This window comes from Camelus bactrianus, chromosome 25 (genome assembly GCF_048773025.1).
Source record: "Camelus bactrianus isolate YW-2024 breed Bactrian camel chromosome 25, ASM4877302v1, whole genome shotgun sequence".
Taxonomy (NCBI): Eukaryota; Metazoa; Chordata; class Mammalia; order Artiodactyla; family Camelidae; genus Camelus; species Camelus bactrianus.
Window position 1 is genome coordinate 24,088,353 of NC_133563.1, and position 20,166 is coordinate 24,108,518.

Sequence of the window (20,166 nt, forward strand, 5' to 3'; positions counted from 1 at the left end):
CTCATTCAGATGTTTTGCTGTGAGGTAACTTGCCTAACCATTGCCCAGTTAACTCAGGGTAGAACAGAATTTGAATTCGTGTTCCTCTTTTATCTCTCTTATGGGACATATTCCTTCCCCAAAAATGTGGAAATGAGAAAACATAGAGGCATAAAGGATGATACCCCCAGGTATCATAATTATTGAGAGATAAGTTGGTTTTTATAGCTACCGAGCATCAAATTCTGGAAGGAACATGGTTGGTCTTTTAGCATTGCTCTGAAATTTCATTGGATGAATAGCTCTTTCAATTTAATGGGACACAGATTCCAGGATGAAATCTAGGAAGCCGCAAAAGGGACCAAGGTTAGAATGTGGAAGGAGAGTCAAAGAATAGATAATACAGTCCATAACTAAAGCTCCAAAGATCCCAGGGGGAGGTTAAGTCTTTCACTCATGTCAAAGTAAGGCTGCCATTTTCTCCTAGAATCCAGAGGAGATGGATGGGGAGGTTACTGAAGATCTATTACTTTAGTAAGTTTTCTTTGACCTCTTCTTCCCTGATGTATCATTCTCTCATTCTAATTTTCTGTTCCAGGCCAATCAAAGGACAGAGATTTTTATGATGTCCACCAGTGCCTTTGTCACTTTAGCAATGTTAAATATAGCAGAAAAGATAGAAGCAGAATGAAGGAAATCAAAGAAATAGAAAATCAAGAAGTATCAATTTTAGTGCAGTGTGTTTAATATGGTATTGTGATATATGCAGATATAACATTACCAATTTCTTTTTTAACCAGGAGATGAAGAAGGGAATTGCCATCTACTGCACACCTACTGCACACGTGGCACCCTGACTCATGCTGGGCAGAAAGTAATGAAAAAGTTAAGTCACCCAAGGGTGACCCCTAGCAGAAAAACTGGACTCACTGAGAGAATGTCTAAGAAATCTTAGACGATTCCCCTTAAACCTGTATGACACCTACAGATTCTTCCAAAATTGGAAACTGCCCTGAATGTTAAGGAATTAAACCTTTTGTGTCTCATGGCCTATATTTGACTACTTTGCTTCTTTTCAGTGAATTATGCAAGGTAGACAAATAGTGCACAAGGCAAATCTAGGTAGGTTTCTATTTTTAACGTTAGGTTAGCAAATAGCTGAGCTATGTTGTCATGTTAAGAATAAAGTTATAAGCATAAAATATCCACTCACTGTTCAATTTGGTTTACAAAATTCGATTTGGTTAAAATTAAACTACTAAACCAGCTGTAAATAGAAAAAAAATTATTAGGCATCTTTAAAAACATTTTAATGAAAAACATTGATACACGGGGTGAAGGAGAAAGCTGTGTGTTGGTTAGAGATTCCAAAGGCTTACAAGAACTTTATGATATTTTCCTACGACTAAAAGAAATACAAGCTACTATACATTTTTTCTATTAAATATGTTGTAATTTATTAACAGCAGTCCTTGGTAAAACCATTTTAGAAAGTGTATTGTTAGTAACCAGATAATGCTGTTGATCAAATACACTAGTCTGTAAGCTCCCCGTCAATTGGAACTACCTTGAACTGTTACCTTTTACTGTTCTGCATTTTACTCCTAAGGTCTTGCACACTGCCTGGGACATGGTGCTTATATCATATTTGTTAAATATTTTCAATGAATAAGTGTATAAAAGAGTACTGTCTTTATTATTTATTTTTAAGAAATGTAGAAATTGACCAATGCTGAAAATGATAAATATGGAAAATTCTAAATTTCTAAATATTTACCCAGGTTTTTACTGCCTGAATGCCACCTGTAAATCAGGGATCTGGATGGAGTTGTTTACAGAGGAGAGCCAGGAGAGGTTCTGCCCAGGGTGTCACAGGTAAAAACACAGAACCGAGAAAGAAAAAAGAAAGCCCTATCTAAGACTGCTGAATCCGGAAGGAAGAGGGCCAAGAAAAAATGGAGAAATGAGGTGATGTCAAGAAAGAAAGAGCCTGTGAGGCCCGTGAGGTAATGAGGTAGGAAAATTAATTAATTGGGGAGTGGGCATGATATAAATCTATGCCTACTGACCATCCATGGTGCTATTTCTTTTACATGGAAGTGTCTGCATTTTCCAAATAATGAAAGAACTCCCAGTCTCACCAAATCAAACCAGACATCACCATTTATTCTGTTTAGTGCTTTCTTTGATGGAAGAGAATTTCTGAGAGCCAGATACCACCCTCTCCCTGCCTGTGGGAATAAGGAAAATAAAATAGTGTTACTGCTCCAACCAGATTATCTTTCCCTACCCTCAATGGGTCTATGGAAGCGGCCCTTTGGAAGACTCACCCATATGAAAGACAGCAGGACTAAGCATTTAAACCCAGAATGTCTTATACCATCTTAGACCTACCAACCCAGTTCTCTCCTCTGTTCAGAGGAGGGAATCCGCTTAATACTCTTCATTTAAACTCACCCCTCTTCTTTTCCCCATGTCCCAAGTCGGTAAGACCTAAACTTGAAACACTTGTAGTAAGTCATACTTCCTTCACAAAAAGACATTTGGCATATAAATGGATAAATGAATCAATGAATGAACAAATCAACCAATACATGCATGCATGAATGAATGAGTTCTTTTCAACATTAGGGCAAGAGGGGAAAAAGGTGACAAGTTATTTCAACATCTATATGCTTTGCCTGTATCTATGAAGATGCATTGTAATTTCAGCAGTGATTACAATGACGTAAGTCAGGGAAAATAAAGTAGAAAAATGGCAAGCTTTATTATGGTTTATATATTAGAACGAGCTTTGAAGACAGAGTGCCTAGATGGAGACACTTGCTCTGCCACTGATGAGTCATGCGAACTTATTAAACAGAGACAACAAGGGTACTCACCTTGGAAGGTTCAAGGAAGGATTAAATATTTCAGAGCCGTACCTGGTGTATTGTGAGGGCTGGACTACAAGACTGAGACTCTGGCTTTCTAGCAGAAGAGAAGGTAACTGGAAAGGTAAGGCGTATAAGCTCAGTCAGAGAAATTACATATCTGTCTGCAAGTACTCAGAGAAAGATGAAGCCCCTTGCTGTTCACTGCTTCTGCTTAGAGTGCACTGGCTGATTCTAACACTGGCTCTTTATTAGCCCTTTAGTTTATTTTGGAGTTTTCAGATTTGACAGTGACCATATCCTCTGACACATGTCACACGTTCATGCCTCTTAAGGGTCTGCCATGCTATTCCATCACGGCTTGACTTCTTGCAAAATCAACCAGTCTTCTTATTTTCAGTGGGTTTGGGGCACCGTATACCCAGGAAGCTTGGTTAGATCTGACTTCTACAAAATGGCTTGGCTGGCGTTCACACCAGATATCCAGAAAGAAGCAACTGTCTTCGTACAGTGCCACAATGTTAACAAACGTAAACCACTAAGTTGGGCTTAAAAATGATTTGCTTTAAAAGCGCTGTGGTCACAGTCCCCTTTCCTCTAATAGACCTCTGCATTCCAGAGCTGTGCCAGAAACTCATCCTCCCTCTCTAGGATCCATCCTGAGGAGGGAGATACAGGGGGATTGCTGGCAGAGGGCAGAATACCACGTCAATCTTGTCTTTCTCTGTAAACCAAGTTTCTCAGTCTACCAAAACATCAGGAAATGTGTTCATTTCAAGGTCTGGATCATTTGAGCTCAGAATTAGAAAATTGGCATTCCTTTTGTGGATTTCAAAACACCCTGGCACGCACACACACACATCACTATTACAGGTTTTTGATTAAGATTTTCGAATGACACCTCCTCTTTCCATCTCCTGTACCCCTCTCCTGCCCACCCCCCACCTTCCCCAACACAAACACACATTTCTTGGCCTTTCATTTGTTTACAAGCCTTGCATTTCAAGCCACTAAAGAACTCAGGTCTTTTTCGCTTGAAAAGTGACTTTCCATTCAGGAAGGAAATTCTTAGGAGCAAAAAGGCTTAGCTGAACCCGTACTAAATAGCTCCATGTCCCAGTGATTCAAGAAACTGGCACTTGGGCAATCCCTTGCATTATTCTCTGAATGCCATGACCTATATGTCAAAGTGAGAGGACGCTCGGGGATGTTTCTTGTCTTGGAAAAGCAACGCTCCAGGGACAAAGGTTCTTTGACAGGGCGGTCATGACGGCCACGAGGGGGGAGCCATAAACCAGGCAAGCCTGGGCAGTGTGCATGCTGACATCTTTCATTCCTAATATCCCACAAGTATTTCAGCTTCAACAGAGCCTCTGTGCAGATGAAAAGAAACTTTTTTGTTTCTTGATTTTGTTATATTATGTTTGAAAATTCCTACCAGCCTCCCAATTACTCATTTGAAGATAGACTAGCAAAACTATTTCTCACCACCTTCATATCCTCCATTTTACAAGCAAAAAAGAAACAAGAGTATTGGTGGTGTTTCCTCTAGGTAAATGAAATCCGTACTTCCTCCTTCCCCAGACTGCCTTACCTTTTTGCCTTTGGAGCTTAGACATCCCAGCAGCTGTTGTTCAGTCTAGTCTGCCCACAGTCCAACCCTCAGTGATGTTGTGCAAGTAAGCAGATTAGATCCCAGACATTTAAATTAAAAAAAAAAAAGCATGGCCAAATTTTGTAAACATGAATGACCTATTCTAAGAAGAGCACAAACAACTTTGCACAAAGATAGACTGAGATGTGTAGGGGGACAAACAGCCCACGTCAGCAGGGTGTTGTATGCATGTACTGTCCATGATTTCAAGAAGCAGCTGCAATGCTTTTTTTTTTTTAAATGGGAGAGGAATGCAGGATGATTTTATAATGTTAATAAACTAGGTACTTGTTTTTGTTACTTATTTGGCTTTTTTTTTCCAATCTAGAGATAGTCTGCAAGACTTTTATACCCTTTGCTTCCCCCCCACCCCCCCACCCCCAGATCACTCAACCTGTCTCTCTGGTGGAAAACTCCATTCAGAGTCTCCCTCCCTCCCTCCCTCCCTTCCTTCCCTTTTCCCTTCTTCTTCTCTTCAAACATTTTTTGAATGTGTGCTATGTGACAGGCACTGGGCTCAGTTCAAAGGAACAAAACCATCCAAAGTAATGACACAGCCTTTTCCCTGATAGTTTATAGGCTGACTGGGAAGGGATATATATAGATAATGATGTACATAAATACACCATTGTAACTGCTGGGAAAGCCAAATCTAAGGAGTTATAGGAGCGTACACTGACGGCTTAATCTCATCATAGGTGTCTGAGAAGTTTCCCTGAGGAATAGCACTTAAACTGATACATAAAGGGCAAGAAAATACAGTGACATATCATAGAAGGCTGTTTAGGATACTGTAAGACTGCAAAGGAGGGTGGATAAATTCTACCTGGGAGAAGAAGAGAGGTATGGCGTTTTCTAGAAGTTATGTTTGAAATTGAATTTGAGATCGAAATATTGAAACATAAAATATTGAAACAAATTTAATCTCATCCAAAATAATATTTATTTCCCTTCAACAGATGCAGTCTCCTTAATTGTCTTAACTTCGCTGTCTATCGTACAGAATTTTTTGGTTTTCTCCAGTTACTGCCTTTATCTTCACTTTGTAAAGTCATAGTAAAATGAAGAAACTACAACAAAAGTCAGCTCCTTTTTTTGTCCACTTACAATAGCTCACAGTAATCCTGACTATGTTTAAAAAATATCAGAAGGAAGCAGTGATAACAAGTTATCAGTGAGAATAGAATTACAGGTGAATTTTCCCTAAAACTAAACTAAGAAATTTGTTCCGATATTTTTCAAATGTATATTCTTTAGTTTTAACCAGAAGTTTATATATTTCCATCTTAAAAAATTCAGTGTTTATGAAGTATCACTATTAAGGCTTTTGCAATATTATTCTTGGTTGTATCCAGGTCATCTGAAATTCACAATTCTTTAAAGCAAAGGTATTAAATGTAGATTTCCAATAGTTGAGACTTCTTCTCTGAACTTAGTCCTGTTCTCCAACTCAGCCTAAAATTCCCACTCCCATGGCATCTTGAGTTCCTGCTCTGGAGCCATAATATTAATTGTATGGTAGTGTCATCTAAGTGATAATGTTATACAAATGGCTTTTCCTCTAGACTGTGGTTTATATGTTATTGCGTAAATTTTCATTTTTGTCTTGACTCATGTGATTTATAACTATCATTAAAATAATCATTTTGGAGTTTTTATTTAAAACTGAAAAATTAAGAGTATTTTGACTTTATAATTTTATACTATTGTGTATTTCATTTTTAATTGTAAAAGGGATCAGTAAAAGCATTTTTCTAATCTTACAACCTTATTAGACTTTATTCCAATGACTAAATTAAATCAGTCATTTCTCATTATTCATCTCATCGGTGATAAGAAATAGCAGTGCCCAGCATTTTCTCAGTGTTTGTTGAGCACTGACTACTTGCAAGGGCTTGTGCTGAGTGCCCCAGCATTGGCTGTGTGCTCCAGTGCAACACTGCAAGCAAGTAGTGATAGTGATTCTTACCTTGTTTACAAAGATAATTCTTGTCTTTCTCACAGTGAGAAATCTTTAATTTTGCTATGAAATGTAATACGTTCTGGTTTTTTTTTTCCTGACTATTATTTAACAGACTAAGAATGTTATCTTCTATCCTGAGTTTTCTAAGACTTTATCCCAAGGAGGTTGTAACTTTTGTCAATTTTTTTGTACTTACTGAGATGATGGTAAGTACTTTTCTCCATTATTCTGTAATATAATAAATTACCTTGATTTATTTTCAAATGTGAAATCACCATTGCCTTTATGCAAGGAACCTAATTATGTTGTGATGTACTGTCCATTTTGTATATAACTGAATTTGATTTTCTAATATTTTGTTTAGGGTTTCTGCACCTATGTTCATGAGAGTGACATTGACCTTCAATTTTCATCTTTTGTAGTATTCTTTTAAGATTCATTTGGAAATGCTTCTCCTTTTAAAAATTATCCCTAAGATAATTTAAAAGGTGTGAAAGATTAGTGTATCTCTTCCTTAAATATCTGTAAAGGCTCCCCCCATGAAAACATCTGAAACCATGGATAAAAACTGAACCCTAGAAGTTAAAATCGGATGCCTTAAGTCACCTAGCAAGTTAGTGACCAAATTAAAGCAAGAGCCCAGGTTTCTAGGCTTCCAGTTTGGTGCTATGCTCATCTGGTTCTCATTTCAGTGCTATTTTTATTACGCTACCTATAATAATCAAAATTTGCCTTGAAATATAGAAGCCATTCTGGGTAGATCGAGTAAAACGTAGTTTCATGTATGGCATTAGATGCATATATCTGTTGACAGTCTGGAACAGTGATGGTTAGAACGATCACTTTCAGGAATTCTGGAAGTCCAAGGATAGCAAAGAAGTAACTGCCAGTGGCCTCAGTTGCCTGTTGCATTGGGGTGGCAGATTCTCAGAAGGAATCATGGCTCCATGAAACAAACCCCACATTCACTATTGGCTCCTGGGAGCCACTGCCATGAAGTAGCAGCTTACTTCTCTCCTACCATCCAGATCTTCCATGAGTGCCTCCCATTTGGCTAATTAAACAGGACACTGCTGGCCAGGAAGTCTGGGAAATTGTGTTTCCTAGAGTCATACCCATAAGATACAAGAAAGAGCTTAAGAGACTGGTGACATTTCTGTTACAATCAATAGCTGGCATAGTATCAGAATTTGAAATGAACATTCCACCCATTTTTTTCTTAATGTGCTTTGCTAATGCACTTGAAGATGGACCACAAGAGTAAATAGCCTTATTACCTTGTTAGCTATTTAATAAAAATTTCTTTTTCCTCTTAGTCCCTTTCCTTCCTCTATTTAGCCTTTTTAAATTGTAGTGTCAGTGTTTTTCAGCAAATCAAATAGTGGGTGACATTATCAAATAACTCTTTTGCACACAGGCATATGTGTGCAGGCTATTTGATTATTAATACTGAGACTTAAATACTTGCAAAATGCTGCTTAAGTTTTTCCATCAAGCCAATAATTACTAAATTGCACCTGAAAGTTTATACGGCTGTATGAAGACACCTAGGGATTTTGACACTATTAAAAATAACCATGAAATGATTTTATTTATATAAAATAAACATATCTTGTCATATAAGCTATATCAAAACAAATAATGTGGACAGATAAATAAGTAAGAGATTGCTCTATTTCAGAGGTAGGGAATCTGGAAAAAGTCAAGAAACGTCTCTCAGGAGGAAAATGTCTATAGCAATGTACAGATAAAACTTTGCTTATCAGTTAGGGGTCATGGGTTTTCTAAAATCTATCCAGTCATGAACTTCTTTAACCCAGGTTAATAAGCCCTGAAAACCAATAATGAAAAACGCCAATAATGAAAACCAATAATGAAAATAAACTGCACATAAAATACCTTAACATGTTTCTTCTAAATATTTCACATAAAATGTGTTGCTTGACTTTTTAGAATAAATATCTCAATTCTCCACATTTTACTAGGTATAAAACTGTCTTTCTAAGACAATTTCTCCACCTACAGCCAGTATGCATGATAATAGTGACTATTTGGGGGCATTCACTGTGTCTTTTTCTATTCGTTCTGTTTTAATTCTCATGGTGATGCAAATATTTTTCTCTTTGTGTAGATGAAGATGGTGAATTTTGGATAAGTTATGTAAATGACAAGTTCAGATGTCTCACCAGTGTTGGAAAGAGGCTTTGCTTCTGAACAGCCTCAGCCCAGAATCCATGTTCTTAACGATACTGTGAACTGCCTCCCAGTAAAAGACAGTGACATGAATAGAGCTAAGCTTTAGTAGAAAGAACACAATATTTGGTGTCCGATAAATGTTGTTTAGATTCCAACTTATGTGTACCTTGAGCTAAAGATAGTTGATTTTTTTATTCTATATTTCATTTTGGCAAGGATACTAACCTGAGATCTACCCTCTTGACAAAATTCTAAGTGTACAGCACGGCATTGTTGACTCTAGGAACAACGTTATACTGCAATCTCGAGAGTTTATTCATCTTACTTAACTGAAGCTTTATGCTCATGGGTTACTAAGCAGTGAACTCAGGGTTTTTCTAACCTTTCTGAACTCCAAACAGGGAAAATTATTTAGAAAACTATAGAACTCAGCATATCCAGAGTCAATTTTAGAAGCTAAAGATTTAAACAATCCTCTCTCCCTCAATGCCTTGTCCAAACATGCTAAAGGGAGGTGACACCTGAGGTGGAAGGAAATACTGACACTTTGTTTATGTGGCTTAAAACCACATACAATATAATGTCACAATTTCCCAAACTGCGTTCCGCAAAACATGAGAGTTTCCTGAAATATTTCTTGAAATATATTAATATTTCAAGAGGCCAAATAAATATAGGGACTTTTGTGTGCTATTTAATTCTTTTTGGAGGATCACAATGTGTATTAAAACATTAAACCCGTCTGTAAGTCCCACGATAAACTGACTTAACATTTTTACCCAGGATTTTTTGAAAAACTTACTTCATCAGGGATTAAAACTTAATATTTTTTTTTTTTTTTTTTTTTTTTTAGAAAGAACACCAGTTAACCTCTTACCTGTTACTCATGTTCTGCAGAAGATATTTTGGTAAATGGTGCTCTACATACCTCATTTGGGCTTGTGTTTGCTTCAGAGTAACTAAAATGACAGTTACCTCATTTTTAAAATAGAAACATACAGCAATCTGCTTCATAGATATTTTAAGGGCTAACTAGGAAAATTCATTATGAACAGTGGGTCCTCAGAAAAGACATAGCCCATTATTGCTGCTTCTGTGTGATTTATAAGCAGTGCTTGGCTGGCTCATGGAAAAGAATAAGGCTGAGCTTGTGTTTGTATCCACAGATGTATTTTGGTCACAGATTCCAATAACCCATCCAATATTGAATTACAGAAAGATGATTTTGTTTGGTTTCTGTCTAAGTCCCCTGAGTCACCATGATATTTTCTAGGAAATAATGAGAACTTTACTCTTGAGGATAACTTTTGTACTTTGTAAATATTTTTTTAATTCGATTATATGTTAATGCTAAATATTGTTAGCACAAATATTTTATACTTTACAATTCTTGTTCTACTATTATGCCTTAGCTGTGATTTCCTGTGGAAAAATAATTTAAATATACTTTTAAGGTTTTTCATAATCTTCTTCTAGGCAATTCTTAAATATCTTTCAGAAATAGGCATTTTCAAGGCCTATATCCCTTTAAGTATTTTACCCTTTTTGCCAGGAAACTCACTCTTAAGCTAACTGATCAATTTGTGTAATCATTCATGAAATATGTATTGAGTCTCTCATGTGTTCTTGGCACTGGGATAAGTATTGAAAATGGGGGGCAAAATCAGACTGTTTCTACTCTTACAGAGTCTACAACCTAATTGGGCAATAGATACTACTCAAAACATCATACATGAATGTAAACTGACAACATTAATAAGAAAAGGTACAGGGTGCTATGTAAATTCAAATTGGGTAATTTGATTTATTCAGTGTGATCCACAAAATTTCCAAGAGAAAGTAACAGCCAAGTTCAGACCCCCAAAATGAAAAGATTATTAGATGAAGATAAGATGAAGAACATTTCAGTTTGTGGGGACAGCATGTACAAAGGCCCTGTGGTGGGAAGAAACATAGCATATTTAGAGTTGTTAAGGTCCAGAATGTCTATAGCAGAAAGAGAGAATCTTGGCACAAACGAGGCTGGAGAAACAGAGACCACATTATCCAGAGCTATGTTGACCATCTGAAGAATTGTGTTCTTTATCTCCCAAATAATGGGAAACCACTGAGATATTTTAAGCATAATCAAATTTACATTTTGAAAAGATAACTCCAGCTGCAATGCGGACCATAGACTGGAAAGGCACATGAATGACTGTCAGTGAAGTGTCGATGAGAGAGAAGTCGAGAGAAATTTAAAAAGACTAAATAAAGAAAGAAATAGACCTTGATTGTGGATTAGGATACTAAATATTTTTAAGATGTCTTAATTGATCTTCCCAGATTCAATTTGGTACCAATCAAATCCCACAAAATTTTTATAGAAATTGATAAGCTAATTACAAAATTTATCTGGAAAAGATAAGTTCTAGAAGGACAAAAAAAAAAAAAAAAGAAAGAAAAGAAAGAGCAAAACTGGAGATCTTATACTACTTAAATTTAAAAACTCATATAAAACAAAACTTATCAAGACTACGTAGAATTTTTGCTTAATGGAACAAAACAGAGTTTAGAAAAAGACCTGAGCATGTATTATCAATTTATCTTTATGAAAGAGTGAAGGTAGGGGGTGGAGGTTATAGCTCAGTGGCAGAGCATGTGCTTGGTATGCACAAGGTCCAGAGTTGAACCCCCAGTGCCTCCATTAAGAGGGGAAAATAGAATGAAGATAAATCCATATGGAACAATAAGCTATCTCAACCCTCACTATGCAAAACATATAAAAATTAACTTGAAATAGATGCTAGATCCAAATGTAAAAACCAAAACTGTAAAATTTCTAACAAAAAAGGAGAAAACGTTTGCAAAATTGGGGTAGGGAAATATGGATTAGCTAGGACACAGAAGGCATACAACCTAAAAGAAAATGATGAGTTGGACTTCCCCCAAATTAAAACTCATGCTCATCTAAAACACTCTGAGCAAAGTGAAAAGACACACTGTTAACTGGCCAAAAAAAAATGCAAATGCAAGACAAATGTCTAAATAAAGGATTGCACTCAGAATATGTAAAGAACGCCTACAAATCTTTAGTACAAGCAATAACACCTCAATAAAAAACAAACTGAGCAAAGGCTAGAAGAATGACTTCTCAAAAGCAGATATATGGATGACCCATAAGCATACGAAAAGGTACTCAACATCATTAATCACCCAGAAAACGCATATTAAAACAACAATGATTAATGATTTCACACCAAGCAGAATAGTCAGAAGTTATTATACCAGCAAAATCAAGCTTTGGTGAGGATGCGAAGAAATTGTGGCATAGTTAAAGTGTACAGTCATTTGCAAAACTCTTCTGACATTTTATTATCCTGATTCTACAACCCAGGAATTCCACTCTCTGAGAAATGAAACATATATTGGTATGTCCACCATTAGGAGAATAGATAAACCAAATGGAGAATAATCATGTAGTGAAATATCACTCAGCAATAAAAAATGAACCACTGATACACTTCATAACATATGAACCTCAGAACCTTTATGTTGAATGAAAATAGCCAGTCAAAAATAGTACTACATAATACTCTTTTCATAGACATAAAAGTAATAGTTGTCTATGGGAGGTTGAGTTGGACTGGAAAAGGGCAAAAAGAGCAACATAAGATAAAGGAAATTTGGGTTAGTGAATGAGTTACATGAGTGATCATATTTGCTAAAAATCATTAACCTGTAGACCTAAGATTTATGCATTTAACTGTAGGTAACATATACCTCAGTAAAAAAGAAGAAATACATACACATAAAGCTGAACCAAAAGCAATGCTTTTGCTGTACAACAACTAACTCATTTGTTTAGCTTATATGCTTGTAATCTTAGGAGAAACAGCCTGGTATACTGTAGTAGGAAGAAAGTTTGGCAGATAGCATATAAATACATTTTATTTATTTAGTTTTGTATTAAAGTATTGTTGATTTAAGGTGCTGTGTTAGTTTCTGGTGTACAGTATAGTGGTTCTCTTACACATTTATATATAATATATATGTGTGTGTGTATATATATATAGTCTTTTTCATTTTAGGTTATTAAAAGATATTGACTATAGTTCCCTGTGCTATACAGTAGGACCTTGTTGTTTATTTATTTTATATACAGTAGTTTGTACCTGCTAATCCCAAACTTCTCATTTATCCCTCTCCCCTCTCTTCCCCCTTGGTAACCATAGTTTGTTTTCCATGTCTGTGAGTCTGTTTCTACTTTGTAAATAAGTTCATTTGTGTTATTTTTTGAGATTCTACATATGAGTGATAAATGGCATTTCTTTCTCTTTCTGATTTACTTCACTTACTATGATAATCTCTAGGTCCATCCATGTTGGTACAAATGGCATTGTTTCATTTTTTATTGCTGAGTATTATTCCAGTGTGTGAGTGTGTGTGTGTGTGTGTGACAACTTCTTTATCCAGTCATCTGGATGGACATTTAGGTTGCTTCCATGTCTTGGCTATTGTAAATAGTGCTGTTATGAACATTGGAGTGCATGCATCTTTTTGAATTAGAGTTTTCTCTGGATATATGCCCAGGAGTGGGATTGCTGGATCTTATGGTAACTGTCTCCTAGAAGAGAACAGACAAAACATTCTGACATAAATTTTAGCAATGTTTTACTAGATCAGTGTACCAAGGCAATAGAAGTAAAAGCAAAAATAGACAAACGGGACCTAATTAAACTTATAAGCTTTAGCACAGCAAAGGAAACCATAAACAAAACAAAAAGGCAACCTCTAGACAGGGAGAAAATATTTGCAAATGATGTGACTGACAAAGGCTTAATTTCCAAAATATACAAACAGCCCATACAGTTCAATAACAAAAAACCTAACAATGCAATTAAAAAGTGGGCAGAAGACCTAAAGAGACATTTCTCCAGTGAAGACACACAGATGGCTAATAGGTACTTGAAAAGATGCTCAATATCACTAATTATCAGAGAAATGCAAATCAAAACTATAATGAGGTATCACCTTACTCCAGTCAGAATGACCATTATTAAAAAGTCCACAAACAATAAATGCTGGAGAGGGTGTGGATAAAAGGGAACCCTCCTACACTGTTGGAGGGAATGTAATTTGGGGCAGCCACTATGCAAAACAGTATGGAGATTCCTTAAATATATTTTAAAATGACAGCTGCTTCAACACTGAACAGTATTTACTTGCTTCCCCATTGATACTGTATCAAGTTATCTGTGCCAAGAATCTATGCATTTGTTTTAATTGAGAGGAAATTGTCTTTTTTTTCTTATCTAAGCAAGTCAGCTACCCAAATCCTCCATGGACTCAAAACAGTATTCACTTTTGAAATTAACCTTCACTGTCTTATCTTGAGAATATAAGGCAAAGAGAGATGGAAAAGGCTCTTCCTGGGACTTGAATCCCATTAGTTAATGAAGGTGGGTGTTTTAAGTTTAAAGCTAGTACTGCACTTGCAGTAGATAGAAAATAGTTACTTTCTATTATATAGCTTTTCTTTGTCTCTGTATAATAAGTCTCATAAATTACCTTATAGTTTCCCGTTTATAATCTGACTCCTTTCAAAAAAAAAAAAAAAAAAAGGACCTGTAACAGCAGGAATTTCTTCTGTATTGTTCACTAAAGTAACTCTGATGATAAAACAGAGCTTAGCACATAGTAGGGTCTCAGTAATTTTTTATTAAAGGAAAAATAAGCTGCTTATTTAACTGATTTATTGGGCATCAGAACTACTCCTCTAAAATGAGCCATTTTTTCCTCATGAATATGCTCTTCCCATTTCTCAGTTTTGAAAAGCCATTTCCCATAGATATGGCCTCCATTCTGAAATGAAACGAGTGAACTACAGAACACACCACTGTTCCTAGAAGTGAGGGGTATGAAAGTGTCAGAACAGGCGATGGAAGGCATCATGCAACATTTTCTTCCTGATATATATAGTGTAAAATTCCACTCATTAAAATTAATTGAAACTATTCTTCGTAAGTTCAAATGAGTAAAATTTTAAAGGTGCTAACTTCTTGGCTTTAATTTTCAGAAAGAAAACTGGTCTTCAAAAGTAAAGGATTGATTTTGTTTCCCTAATGTGTCACAACATTCTTAGAACAATACAATAAATTTCAATGAGTGAGACCACAGATTTCAAATCTGTGATCATTTGAACAAGAACAGGTCAAAATCTCCTTTTGATTTTATCTGTGGAAAAGGAGTTTACGACGCATGTAATGCCGTCAAGATTATTTCAAACAGGAGGTTTTGAAAAACAACTGATTTTATATGCTTCATAGCAATTTGCACCACAAAATAATACACTAACTTCCATGATCCTTATCTGTTTCCAGTATAAACCTGTTCAAGCCACATCTGGAAAATTTAGTCGTTAGTCCCTGTTATTGTTTGTGTCTGGGAGTCATAACAAAATTGCTTAAGAAAGTCCTGCCATACAATCTAAGCCATAAATTCAACTTTGCTATTCGCACACACAAAACACACAAAATGGAGGGGTTTTTTTGGAAAAATGACTGTTTAATCTCCTTTAATAAGTTTATATTACAAAAGGAAAGGCATGATTTCCAGAAATAATGAGAGGTCAGCTTTTAAGGGATTTTTCTCTTAGCTTTTTAAAGTTAATTAGGTATGTAGAAAGGACATGTTTAAAAGAAGAGCTTTAACATTTTAAAAGTACACAGACACAATACATTCGCACAAATACACACACACACACACAAAATTGACGTATTTCCTCATTTTAAGAAGTTCACATTATAATGGACTTTAAAAATACATAAATAATAAATATTTGGTATGGACATTTTTTATTAATGTATATGTGATAGGAAATGGCTTTGCCACTTTACCTAAATAAATTCACAAACTTCAGTCATTTGAATTCTGTCTTCTGATATTTCTCTTTTTGAATATATGAACTATGAGGTATTTAATATCTTCCCATAGATTGATCCATCATTTCCCCCGATTATTGACAAAGGAACATTTTATAACACCTGTGTATGAATACCTAATTCATTTGCCACAAAGGAACGTAACCTTAAAAACAAATGCAGTTAAAACAGTGTTACAGAATTCTGGCTGAACAGTTTCACCAAGCCAAGGTTCTGAGTCTGCACCTACTCTCTCTAGGTTAAAAGGGAGAGGTTTGCAATGTCACAGAAAGGCTAAAGACTTCTGTCACCAGTTTGGGATTTCTGCCTGGTTTGATCAGATGTTTGAGAGAAATTGAAAAGGGAATTACTTTCTCACTGTGTAATTCAGTATTATCTTTGTTTTTGGTTTGCTCTGGTTTTCTTTTTCGTCTCTGTTTTCTTTTTCCTGCCTTCCTGTAGGTTGCTTGAGCATTTTCTAAAATGTGATTTTGATTTATCTGTAGTGCTTCTGAGTGTACATTTCACACTCAAGAGAGTAACTTTTTAGTGATTGTTCTGTATTTTTAATTACAGTCTATCTGTGTCATCATTTTACTAGTTCTTGTGAAGTATAGATAACTTCCCTCCCTTTACTTCCCTTGGTTAACCCCCATTTATAAAATAATTTTCTTAAACATTCCGTCTACATTCATTTAGAAGCATATTAGACAGTGTCATAATGTTTGCTTCCACTGGAACAATTTAGAAAACACAATTTTGATAATCTGAGAGGGAAAGCAACGTCTATGTATTTACATGTATTTCTGCTTAATTGTGTTCTTTCTTCCTTCCCAGGTTTCTCCTTTATTCTTTCTGTCTAGAACATTCAGTCAATGGTGCCGGCTTCTTTGGCTCCAGGAGTGGGATACATGAGGTAAGAAGAAAACCCAGGGGACTGACCATCATGTCATTCTGTGGCTCTCAAATCCCTGGTCAGGTTATCAACTTCTCTCCACACTTGAGAATCTCCCTATATTTGTTATTATATACTGCACAGGGCTTGTTGTTGTACTTAGTGAGATGCAGAGGAAAAGGTGCATCTGCTCCATCTTCCCAGAAGCAGCAGTCTAAGTCAGGACTACTGTATCCCCTGATAGAGTCCACCCCAAATTATCCCAAGTACCACCAGTAAGTACACCCCGGCTCTGAACGTGTTTGCCTAAACACTTTAGCAGTATTTACTCTCACCCAGCACATCTTTTAAACTAGTATTAACAGTTGAATCTATCTTCATTTTATTGAATTGATTTTCTAAGCTTATAGAGTAACATTGTGAAAGGTATACTGAATTTAGGGCCAAACAACCTGAATTTGTATTTTGTTTCTACCATTTGCTAGCTGGGTGGTCTTGAAGAATGAGTGTAGTCACCTTATAAAGTATATTCTTCTCCTGTGAAATCAATATAGATGTTGATGATATTAGTAGTATCAATATCTTCCTCCCTATGGATTTTTTTTTTTTGTGAGGTTATAAAGTGTAACAATGTATATGGAGATATAACATCCTTGGAACATAATAGGTATTTAATAAATTGTTTATGGAATCCAATGTGTTTAGAGCACACTGTTTAGCTGGCACTTTTTCCTTAAATAAGTGTGCTTTTACCATAGTTACTGAAAAGAAAGGTAAGAACATCTAGTTGAAGTGGGGATGAACTGGAGGAGATGGTAGAATAAAGTTACATGATTTTTGTGCCTAGTCACATTAGAAGAGAAGTGGAGGTAACTCCACTTGACCCACCCTAGCAGTCATATGACAGCATGTTAAGCCAATATGCTGTAAAAATACAAATGAGGTTCAGCAGGTTATCTGTGCCTGCTGCCGTAGGGTAGGCACATGCTGAACCAGTCAGTGGAGCGTGCATGCAGCCGTGGACATCTGTGGTAATCACAGACCTGTTACTGGTCAATCCCGGGTGGCTGAAAGCCACTTGTCCCTTTAATAAGTTGGAAGACGCCAGCTGCTCTGAGGTTGCATAACTAGTTAGCATGCTAGAGTCTTCTGTGTTATTGGAATTAACTAGGCAATTGCTCTACCAACTAAGAACAGCCTTGCAATACCACGCTCTTCTTCCCTTCTGTCTTTCTGACATGGGTGTATGATGTGATAAAGCTGGGAGTTGCAGTGTTCACTTTGTGACCTTGGGTGGGCAAGCCTGAGGCAGTCTGTCGTGTGGAGAATAATAGAGCAAAGAGATGTTAGGAACTTGCATCATCCATGATTTTGTTGAATCGCTGAATTCACTGATCCTGTATCTTGACCGTGTTGCTATGCTATACAAATGTTTGAGTCATTTGTATCTGGGTCTTCTCTTATTTGGACAGAGTTTGGAAACATCTCATAAATTACTATGCATATATAAAAAAGAATTACAGAAACCATTGAATATATATTATATCAAATGTAGTATCAAAAAAATTTTAAAACAACATACGAAGGTATATTGTTTTCTCAATCTTGCCTCAAATAAAAAAAAGTGAAAGGAAATTGCAGCATAACCTATCTCCCCATCTGTAGGGCCGTAGGCATTCTTTGTCCCCAAAGCTGAACCCTTTTGTGGACGTAGATGATGCTTAAGGGAAAAGTCTACTGACAGTTCTGCCTTTGCAGACTGTGTAAAGCCGGAGAAGAAATTCTATCGCAGAAGCCATTTGTTGACTGATTAACATCACTGTGTGAGGAAAGGGGTGGGTTGTTCTATGCAGATCCCCAAGGTCTAAGTCCTCTGACACCACCAACTGCTGGTGCTCCTCCTTCAGACGTTAGCTTTAACCTTTGGAAGGTTGACACTCCCAGTGGGTGAGCACTGACGTGCAGCCTGAATGGTGTGTGAGGTCAGTGATGCACTCTTAATCTTTTTGGAATTTAACTTCAAAGCTGAGGACTCAATTAGGGGGATTAAAGGTAACTAAAGCATGACTTAAGTCATCTTTCCTTACACTCCTCTAATATAAGCAGAATCATTCTTATGTCAGGCTCTTTAAAAACCCATTCGGAGAAGTGTTGATCAATTCTTCAGTTATTTATCAGACATTTATTGGGCAGAATGTAAAGTCCTCTGAACAAGACAGAGCCAATGGGACCTGGCCCCAGTCATCAGGGAGGTCACAAACAGCCACCAGGGAATGCAGAGAATAAGAGAAAATAAAACAAGAAAAGACTCGGGATGCGAGTAAATAAGAGTATGTTTCACATCTAGGGGTGATACGTGGGGTAATTAAGAGAGGTTTCTGCAGGAAGTGACCTTGAGATGGTTCATGAAGGAATGACTGAGTCTAAACCTAAGGAGTCCCAGGCACAGAGCATTTTAGCATCACAGTACAATGAAGAGCAAGTGATTCGTGTCTGAACCAACATAGTTTGCAACCTGGCTTGCTCTTAGTAACTAGACTTCCTTCAGGAAATGAGTCAATCACTTTGAGTCTGTCTTCATCTTTAAAATGGATATAATAATATTCACCTTATAGACTTATTAGAAGAATTAACTTTTATAGCTCATTAAAAATATTAGTGTTTACCCTAGTTTTTATCAAAAATACATTAACTATTATTATTACTTGCATCAAGTTTTCTAAAAGGTGACATTTGAGATGGGTTCTTGAAGGAATTATAACAAATGGAAATGTGGGCACTATAATGAGAGGAAATGGAGATAAGAGCATAAAATGTAGGTGTGACTCTGAGAATGGGGTCTGGGAAGACCAGAGTTCCAATCAAGATATCAAAACATGGCATTGGTCAGCTGGGTGTATTAGCATCCCAGAGCCACAGCACAAACAATAATAAAGGAAGAACGTGTCAAACTAAATAGTCCAACAGGAAGATACAAGAGAACAGCTGCAGTTGATCCGCATTGCTGGAGCAACCTTCTTACTGGGACTTAATTTTCTAAAACTCTCCAATATAGAAGAGAATTCAGAGAAGAAACATTTGAGTCAAACACTGTGAGAAATTTGTGGTGTTATAGGTTGTACATTAGGTGCTGTACTGCAAATGCATGACCCGCATGCAGAGAACTCCTATACCCAGGACCTCTGGATCAAACCAACAACACACAGACAACACAGCTAAGTATCCCATTCAGCTTAGGTCTTGCTGAACTTCGGTGCAGACTCTCTGAGTTTCTGTACACAGCCTGTAAGACAGCCACTAGCCTTTCGTTAGAGTTGAAAACTGGTTCTATCTCTTTTTTAAGTCCCTTGCTAGTTTGTTGAACCATGAATATACTGAGAACTGGCAAAATTAAAATTTTTGAGCGGTGAAACTGATGACCAGGCAGAGAGATGTGGCCGAAGACGAAGGAGGTCAGAGAGATTTGAAGGTTGACTAGATTCACCACGGCTGGCTTTAAACATTGTAATGAGAGGTCATGAGTCAAAGCATGTAGGTAGCTTCTAAGAGATGGGAGTGACCCTCAGCCAACAATCGGCAAGGAAATGGGGACCTCAGTCCCATAATCACATGAAACTGAATCCTTCCATCAACCTGAATGTGTCAGAAAGGGATTTATCTACAGAGCTTCCTGAAAGGAGCACAGCCCTGCTGATACCTTTCTA